Below are 8,443 nucleotides of genomic sequence, written 5' to 3' on the forward strand. Positions count from 1 at the left end.
GGTAACATAACCATTGCTGCACTGGAGAAAAACTCCTTGGATTCGTATTAGACAAGGACACTAACGACATAAAACAGAAACACTTTCAGTGCAGTGGCAGAGGGCAGAGGATAGATTACAGTCTGGGGAGGGGAAAGAGTTCTAGACCACTTCAGACTGGAACTGAAGTGTTCTATTTCTTTTTTTCTTGACGTCTGTTATTTAAACCTCATTTATTCCCGCTGGGGGGTGCACCGTTTCTGGAGGTACTGCAATACCAGCTCGATGCGTGGAACGGACGGAGCAAGCTCCTATTCCATCTCTCTGCTCCAAAAATCCATTTAATATATTGTCCTCAGATAGAGGACGTATCAGATATTAAACTGATAAGAACAGAGACTACACTTGATCTTAGCCAAAAGGCAGAGAAACGATGAAGTGTTCTATTTTTGTTTGTTCAGAGAACTGCATTTTAAGAGGTGCTTATAGACTGAAGACCACAGCCAGAGGAGAATAATCATGATTTGGAATGATTCAAAATTTTTACATAAAAAAGGACATAGGAAGAAACTGAAGATATTTTGGTTAGAGAAAAAGGACACTAGAGATGATGAATAGTTATGTGAAAATATTTGTAAGACTTTTACATGTAAGAAGAGTGGGTGTGTTTCCAATGTCTCCAGAAGAAATCAATAGAACATTATTTTGAAATTAAAAGATACATATTTTACTAAAATAAAAAGTTTATAATAAGGATGAAGTAGAATATTCACATTAGCTTCTCATTTCAATGGGCAGGGCTGATGCATTCCCAAAATAAATCATAAGGAATATAGTACGTTTGGTTATCATGATAAAGTTAGTTAACACCTCCATCACCTCACGTAATTATTTTTTGGTGTGGTGATAGTATTTAAGATCTACTCTCTTAGCAACTTTCAAGTATATAATACAATGTTGTTAACTATAGTCACCATGCTATACATTAGACCGTTTCATAATATATAAATGTATCAAATCATCACATTGTATACCTTAAACATACATTTGTTTTACACCAATTATATCTCAATAAAACCGGAAAAAGAAGAAAATAGTACATTTGGAAATTTACATTGAAATACTCAAAAAAATAGAAACGTTTCTGTATATTCTTTGCTCTCTTGTGCTTTTTGGGTAGTGAAAAAAGTTGCCATCAAACACTGAGGAAATTAACATTTCTCGGATGCAAGCATCCTTGGTATAACGACTGCACATTATACCTGAAAACATTGCAATGTGATAGATATAGCTTTGGTTTATAAAATGTTTTACGTTCACTGACTTGCTGAGGATGTTTAATTTACTATTTCTGAGGGGATACTGCATCAATAGACCCTGGTTATGTACATGTACATATGTATGTGCACACGCATACTGATAAGACATTTTCTCTATCTTTATTATATGTTTTATACTTTTATCATATTATTATATATAACTTTGTCTCTTATCTTGACGGAAGTTAGAGAAACATATAAATAAAAGAATATAATGTAGTGCTAGTTAGACATATAAATAAAAGAATATATGCAGTGTGATAGGTGTTTTATTCTGTGTAGGGTTACAGAGCATTTCTAAACAATGGAAGTTAGATTCATTTTCCTAGAAAGGGATAAGGGAAGGGATGTGCTGATCTGGAAGAGATCACAAAGGAAGTGGTATTTGATCCATAATTTAAGATGATGGAGGAAATTTTTAACTATTGGGAAGGAAATATAAGCATGAGCAAAGACTGTTATAAAAAATATGGCATGCTTAGACTGGCAAAAGTGATTTGGAATGTCAAGAGCAAAGAATGTGTCAAAGAAAATAGATATAATGAGGCTGAGGAGCTGGGAGGTGTCAGATTGCGAAGCCACAGAAGTCTCGTAGGCTGGCCTATAGAGTGAAAATCTTAGAGAAATATGAATTTTAAAAATAAATGTTTCATTATAATAAAAAGTAATAATATATAGATTCCCAATAACAGATATTGAGAAAGTAATGACTATTTAAATAAAAAAATACCTAACAATAACAGAGTCCTTATTTGTCCCCAAATTATTACAAGCTGTGCAATTAAAATTCAACAAAGTAATGTGTACCTTTTTAAATTTGTCTCAGTAGTTGGACTTACATTGCGATAGTTTTATAAGGTCTATTTTTTTCTTAAGAAACCATGGGTGGAAAGAAAAACGTAGGACAACACCATCTGAAACTGACATTTGTCATTAAGCATACACACAAATGACTCACCAAAATGAATATAATGTATAACTCATCAGTAGTACAATAATCGTATTAATTACTCATATCTGAAGTCAAAAGATTATAAGTGTATTACACAGGTATTAACTTGTAAATTATGGCCAGGTTTATGGATTATCTAAGCAGATCGAACGCAATCTTATTAAATGTGTTAATGATGTCTACGTGGTTAGGAAAATACAAAAAATTCGTTATGAAACATTAAGCTTTGCTAACACAGATTTGCTTTAGTCTAAGGAAATACACTCATGTTATTTTCCGTAGACAACAATATATTCTCCCAAAATCAAAATCAAAGAAAATATGTTTTCTGAATGACTATCCTCTAATACTGTTCAGGCCCTTAAATATAAAAAAGAATGAGCACAGTTTGTGTGATGTACATGTAATATAAAATAATAATTTTAACTAGAAAAATTCATAAACATTTTAATGTGTAGAATAACGTACATACATTCTGTTTAACTATATAAATGTGTATATTGCAAGAGAAATTATCTACTTCAAATTTAAACAAATCACCCTGTTATGTGGTTGGTAAAAAAAAAGGAAAGACAGTTATTTTCATGTAATTTATATAGAAAATATAGTTATATTTTGATTTTATTTAAATTGTGATTATTAAATACACAATTTTATACACTGTGAATGAATTATTTTATAAATCATCAAGAAAAGATTACAGATGTGAATATTCAAATAAGGAGGAAATAACCAAGGAAGAGATTGTACATGAAAAGAGGGAGCTGAACGAGCACCCAAGTCAATACACACATTGAGAACCATCTCTGAAATAACAACTGCAGAAAGACTTCCAAATACACCTCTAACCCTTAGGAATCTGGTCTTTTTTGATCACTGCTTAAAAATATATTTCCATGGTATATTCACCTCATTTCTGGATAGTAGTCTATATTCTATCTCTTTCTCAAGGCAAATAACCAAATTTTTTAGATTAAAAAATATTCTACCCTTAAATCTCTATATTGTTAACGTCTGTATACATGGTGCAGATTCTCGAATTAGTCTGCCTTATTCATATGAAATTAAATGATTGGTCCACAGGCTCAAAGAATAGGTTCAAGAAATTTTATCAATTTCTATGGAAGGGTAAAGACAATGAGACTATTTTGTTCGTTAAAAATTGACGGCAACTTGTCAAAGCTGCTTCTTATTCCAAGCATACTTTGTCAAAAGTTTTCACTATACCTTTAAAAAGATTCTCGGAGAATTATTGTGCTTCCTTTATTTTTTCTATATCTCAACTCTGTGAATGCAAATTAATCTACATTTGTGGAGGTTTTCTTCCCCAGTGGAACAAATAAATGTGCTAATTCTTTCTTAACCAACATATGACATTGTCTATAATATTTTTATTTAATTACCAGAGACATTGTTCAAGTGGAATATTAAATTATAGCTTCAATAATTACTTTTGTTTATACTTCATTTATACCATTGATGTGTCACTAAAGAAATTATAGCACCTTCCGGAAATCTGCATGGCATAGCATCATTTATATGTATATGTACATATATTAAATTTTTTCCCCAAATTTTTGCCTCTAGAAGTTTGCAACCCAATAAGGATCCACCGTAAACACATAATGTTTATGTGACAAATAATATGTGATAAATAATGCAAATATAAATGACTAATACACTTTAAAGAGGAATTTTAAATGAAGTGTTAAATTATTCTAGATTTTGAATCTGTAAATGCATTAGCATTTTTAACCAAATGTTGCACTGTTTCCATATCTGGCAATGCCATGCTTGGCTTTCAAATTATGTGTGGGACAAGCGAATGTGTAAATAAAATAAGCAAATGTTTCTAACAAAGTTGGGCATGTATTTTTCTTGCAAAAATCCAGAGAAAGTCACACTCATTATTCAAGTCTGAGCACCATAAACAACACAAAATGGCAACTTTAAACCACAGAGGAGTGAGGAATACCATTCCAACACATCTGCATTTTTAATACGTGTCTTTATTTTGGGCGTTAACATTCATGTTCTTTATCCTGGCATACGAAAGCCCAGAGGCTGCTCACGCCTCATTGCTCTAACATATGCTGTTTCAGTTGCTGAAAAGAATATGAGGCAACAGATTTTGGGGAAAATACAATTTCTGTCCAGCTGTAATAAAAGCGTTAACATGAAAGACCATGTCCAGATAAGGTATTCCAAGCCTATGTATCAGAATGAGAGGAGCTCATTTTTCAAATGATCTCAACTCTGTTGATTGAAGGCCTCTGTTATAGCAATTCTCACCAACACTTCCTAAAACTCTTAGACTTCCCGGTAAAGAAAAACTGGAAGCAGGCTTTTGTAATATAGCAAATTTTCACCTTTCCCTGGCTAAATATTTTAATAAAGCACGCAAATAGCTAGAAGAAACTCTTACACAGCGAATGCCAGAATTGCTTTATAATAACGTAGAGGAAAATCTGGACTTCGAAAAAATAGCTTTTTTGTATTAAATTATTTTTCCAGATCTTAGAAAATATAACTTTTCATTTTAATCTGTGAAGCTAATCAAACTCGCAAAGCTATACTATGAGAATACCGTACTATCAATCATATCAACTCTCCTGATGAAAAAAAACAGGCAAGGCACCAGGGGGGTGGTGTAGTGGTTAAGTTTGCGTGCTTTCTTCAGCAGCCCTGGGTTTATGGGTTCAGATCCTGGGTGCAGACCTATGCACCTCTCATCAAGCCATGCTATGGTGGCATCCCGTATACAAAATAGAAGAAGATGGGCGTGGATGTTAGCTCAGGGCTGATCTTCCTCAGCAAAAAGAGGAAGATTGGCAACAGATGTTAGCTCAGGGCTGATCTTCCTCACAGGAAAAAAAAAAAAAAACAACAGGCAAGCCAACAAAATATTAAGGAAAAAAATTTGTGAAGCAACACTGAGCTAGGCAAGCCTGTGATGATATGAGGGGTTAAGATCCAGGGGTGAAGGAAGGACCAGACATGTGAGTGGAATGTTTAATGCTGCTTTTCCTACTGAAGGACCTTGTTTATCCAAAAACTGTTAGAGAGAAGGCTGAAAAGAATGAATAGAGTATTTGACAATCAATCTCTTGTGTCTGTGATGACGATAAAAGATGGAATTCAGGACCCACTAAAGAAGAGAGAAACTTGCGAAATATTCTAGAATTAAAGTTGGGATCCTTGAAGAATTGCAGCAAGGATGAAGAATTCACAGCAAGGATGAAACAAAAACAGAGCAGCCACCACAAAGAATTAAGCTCAAAAGAAAAATATACTCTATATGTGTCTGGGGCCAGCTCTGGTGATCTAGTGGTTAAAATTCCACTCTCTCACAGTTCCTTCCCTGTGTCTGATATAGCACCAGAAAGTGAGAGAATGGCTCTGCTGTACAGAAGTCACTAGGAGTTGACTCGAGGGCACTAACAACAAATGTATAAGCAGCAGCAGCTAATGATATAGCATTAAAATCTGTTAAACCAGAATCCTTTAAAAGGAAAAATAGCAAAAACCACAATACACATATATGGAACATTTTACACATATATCTCAAAAGTTGATAGAAGCAGCCAAAATATACTGTTTATGGATATCAGAAACTTGTCACTTTCAACAAATTTCAGTGAATCAAATTCCTTCATGTTGTGTTATCTGATAACATATTAAAATGTGTGGGTGAAGCTTTAGCCATGCTAAGAAGGAAATAGATAGCCTTGAATCCAGATGATAGAGGAGAAAAAAGACTATAAATCAATGATGAAACAACAATCTGGAGAAGCCGGGAAAGAAAGACCAACTTAAACCCAATGCATAAATTAATGAAATAGAAAGCAGTATCCAACAGAGAATCAACCAAGCCAAACTATGGCGATTTGGCAAGATTAACAAAATTAATAGCATAATATTAAGACTAAGAAATAAACAAATGGACTAAGGTAGAAATTATAAGCATTATGAATGAAAAGATAGCCATTAGTAGTAATCCTATAGACAGTAAAAGATAAAAAGAGGACAATTTGACAAATTGATACCAATAAATTTGAAAAGTTTGATGAAGTTGAAAAATTCCTTGAAAAATATAATAGCCAATTTGACTCAAGAATACAGCAATTATGACGCTTCTTAAGGAAATTGAATCCATACTTAGTAAATGTTCCCACAGTGAAAATCTGAGTCAAAGAATTTCTCTATGAATTTTTCCAAATATCAAAAGAAGAAATAGTATGTATCTTACAAACACTTCCAGAGAATAAAGAAGAGGTACAATGTCCAGCTAGTTTTATGAGGCCAGCTTATCATTGATATTGAAACCATATAAGGACATCACTAGAAGGAAAATTGAAAGTCAATGTTTACTATAAATATATATTTAAAACTCGTTATTAATTCTAGTAATTTAGCTTAAGACATGTATCAGCTAAGAATGTTTAACCAAATAGGGGGCAAGGCTATTTTTTCCTCATGTAACAAGCGCACTGGAGGTTGGGGGCAGGTGGTGTTGATGTGTGATGCGTGATATGAGGGTAGTATCTCTCTCATTTTCTTGGCATTTTCCACATGTTCCAAGTTGGCTGACAGAGCATTCCACGTCAGGATAGGAAGAAGGAGGGAAAACAACCTTCTTATTTATGATCATTTCTATTTTTCCCCTTTTCCTTCCTTTCCTCTCGCGTAAACCTCTCACCATTATAAAAATCCTTATGAAAAAGATTTTATTAAAAATCCTTTTGTTTTTATCCATGATAATATAAAAACATATGTAGGATTGTTTTTATTGTTGTATAAAATTGATCACTCTATTACAATCTATTACTCCATGATACGTCATGAAAATCCCTGCAAGACAACTTTGGAGATGAAATTTATTTTTGAGTAGCTTAATATAGGTTTATAATAATTAATCCTCTTCTCAGTTCATGGATATTAAATTTGTTTCAATTTTTGCCCCTGCCAAATCTCAATAAACACCCTTTTATATATGTTCTAACATATTGACATTTTTATTTTATAGTGAAAAGTGAAATCACTGAATCAAAATATGAGTACATATTTAATATTAATATAACTTACAGATTGTTTTACATAAAAACTCTATTTCACAATGAGTAATTGAAATTTCCCTGAAACAATACCAGATATTGCACTTATTTTTGTCAATATGATGGGCAAAAAGTGATAGTACTTCTGGTTAATTTGCATCCATTGAATATTAATTATTATGATCACTTTCCACATATTTAGTTGTAATTTGTTTATTTTGAAATTTTTAATTAATATTATTCATACATTTTTGTGTTTTCTAGAGCTCTTTGCATATTAAAAATATTAATCATCAAATTTTCTCCTGTCAGCTATTTTTCTATTGACTTTTTATGGTCACTTTTGTGATATGAAAAAAATTAATGTAACTTTAATTAAGGAGATATTCCCAAATTCTAATTTTAGTTTCGGTTCCTTAAATTTACATCTAAGACTTCGTTATTTTTATGATATAGTATTCTTATTTATATTTAATACATTGGAGTTTAAATTTATATGAGATAAACTCCGAGTTTTACTCTTTTTTTATACTTTTACTTTCTATTGTGAATTGAATGCTAGTTGTTGTTGTTATCATTACTATTATTATTATTATTGAGAAAATTAATTGGTTTTTTAATATTTATTTTATGTTCATCTTTCTCACCAAGTTATTTTATCAAATTTTGTTGGCCTTTTATTTATTTATTTATTTATTTATTTATTTGTAAGGAAGACTAGCCCTGAGCTAACATCTAATGCCAATACTCCCCCTTTTTCTTGAGGAAGATTGGCCCTGGGCTAACATCTGTGGCCATCTTCCTCTACCTTATATGGGACGCCGCCACAGCATGGCTTAACAAGTCGTGCGTCGGTGCGTGCGCTTAACCACTTGCGCCACCGGCTGGCCCCTGTTGGCTTTTTAAAAAATCATTTTTTTCAGTTACTCTGTCTATATAAACACAACATCAGCAAATAGATTTGTCTATTCTTCTCCAAAATTTTTCATTTATTTTTTCTAAATAGCTCTAATTGTGAAATGTATTTCTATTTGTTTAATCATTGGCATCCTTATCTTGCTTAGGATTTTAATTAAGATAATATTAGAGCTCTTTCAATTTCAATGAAATTTGCTGTTCAAGTAAATATGCTTTGTCAG

The 8,443-nt window shown here is 32.4% G+C and overlaps 1 non-coding gene across 1 annotated transcript; it reads right to left on the reverse strand.

Moving 5' to 3' along the window:
- Window positions 1-223: 223 nt before the first annotated feature.
- LOC131415518 (U2 spliceosomal RNA) lies at window positions 224-414 on the reverse strand. The gene has a single exon (XR_009222483.1). It is a non-coding gene; the product is annotated as a U2 spliceosomal RNA (small nuclear RNA).
- Window positions 415-8,443: the final 8,029 nt, after the last annotated feature.

This window comes from Diceros bicornis, chromosome 16, assembly GCF_020826845.1.
Source record: "Diceros bicornis minor isolate mBicDic1 chromosome 16, mDicBic1.mat.cur, whole genome shotgun sequence".
In the NCBI taxonomy this organism is placed as follows: Eukaryota; Metazoa; Chordata; class Mammalia; order Perissodactyla; family Rhinocerotidae; genus Diceros; species Diceros bicornis.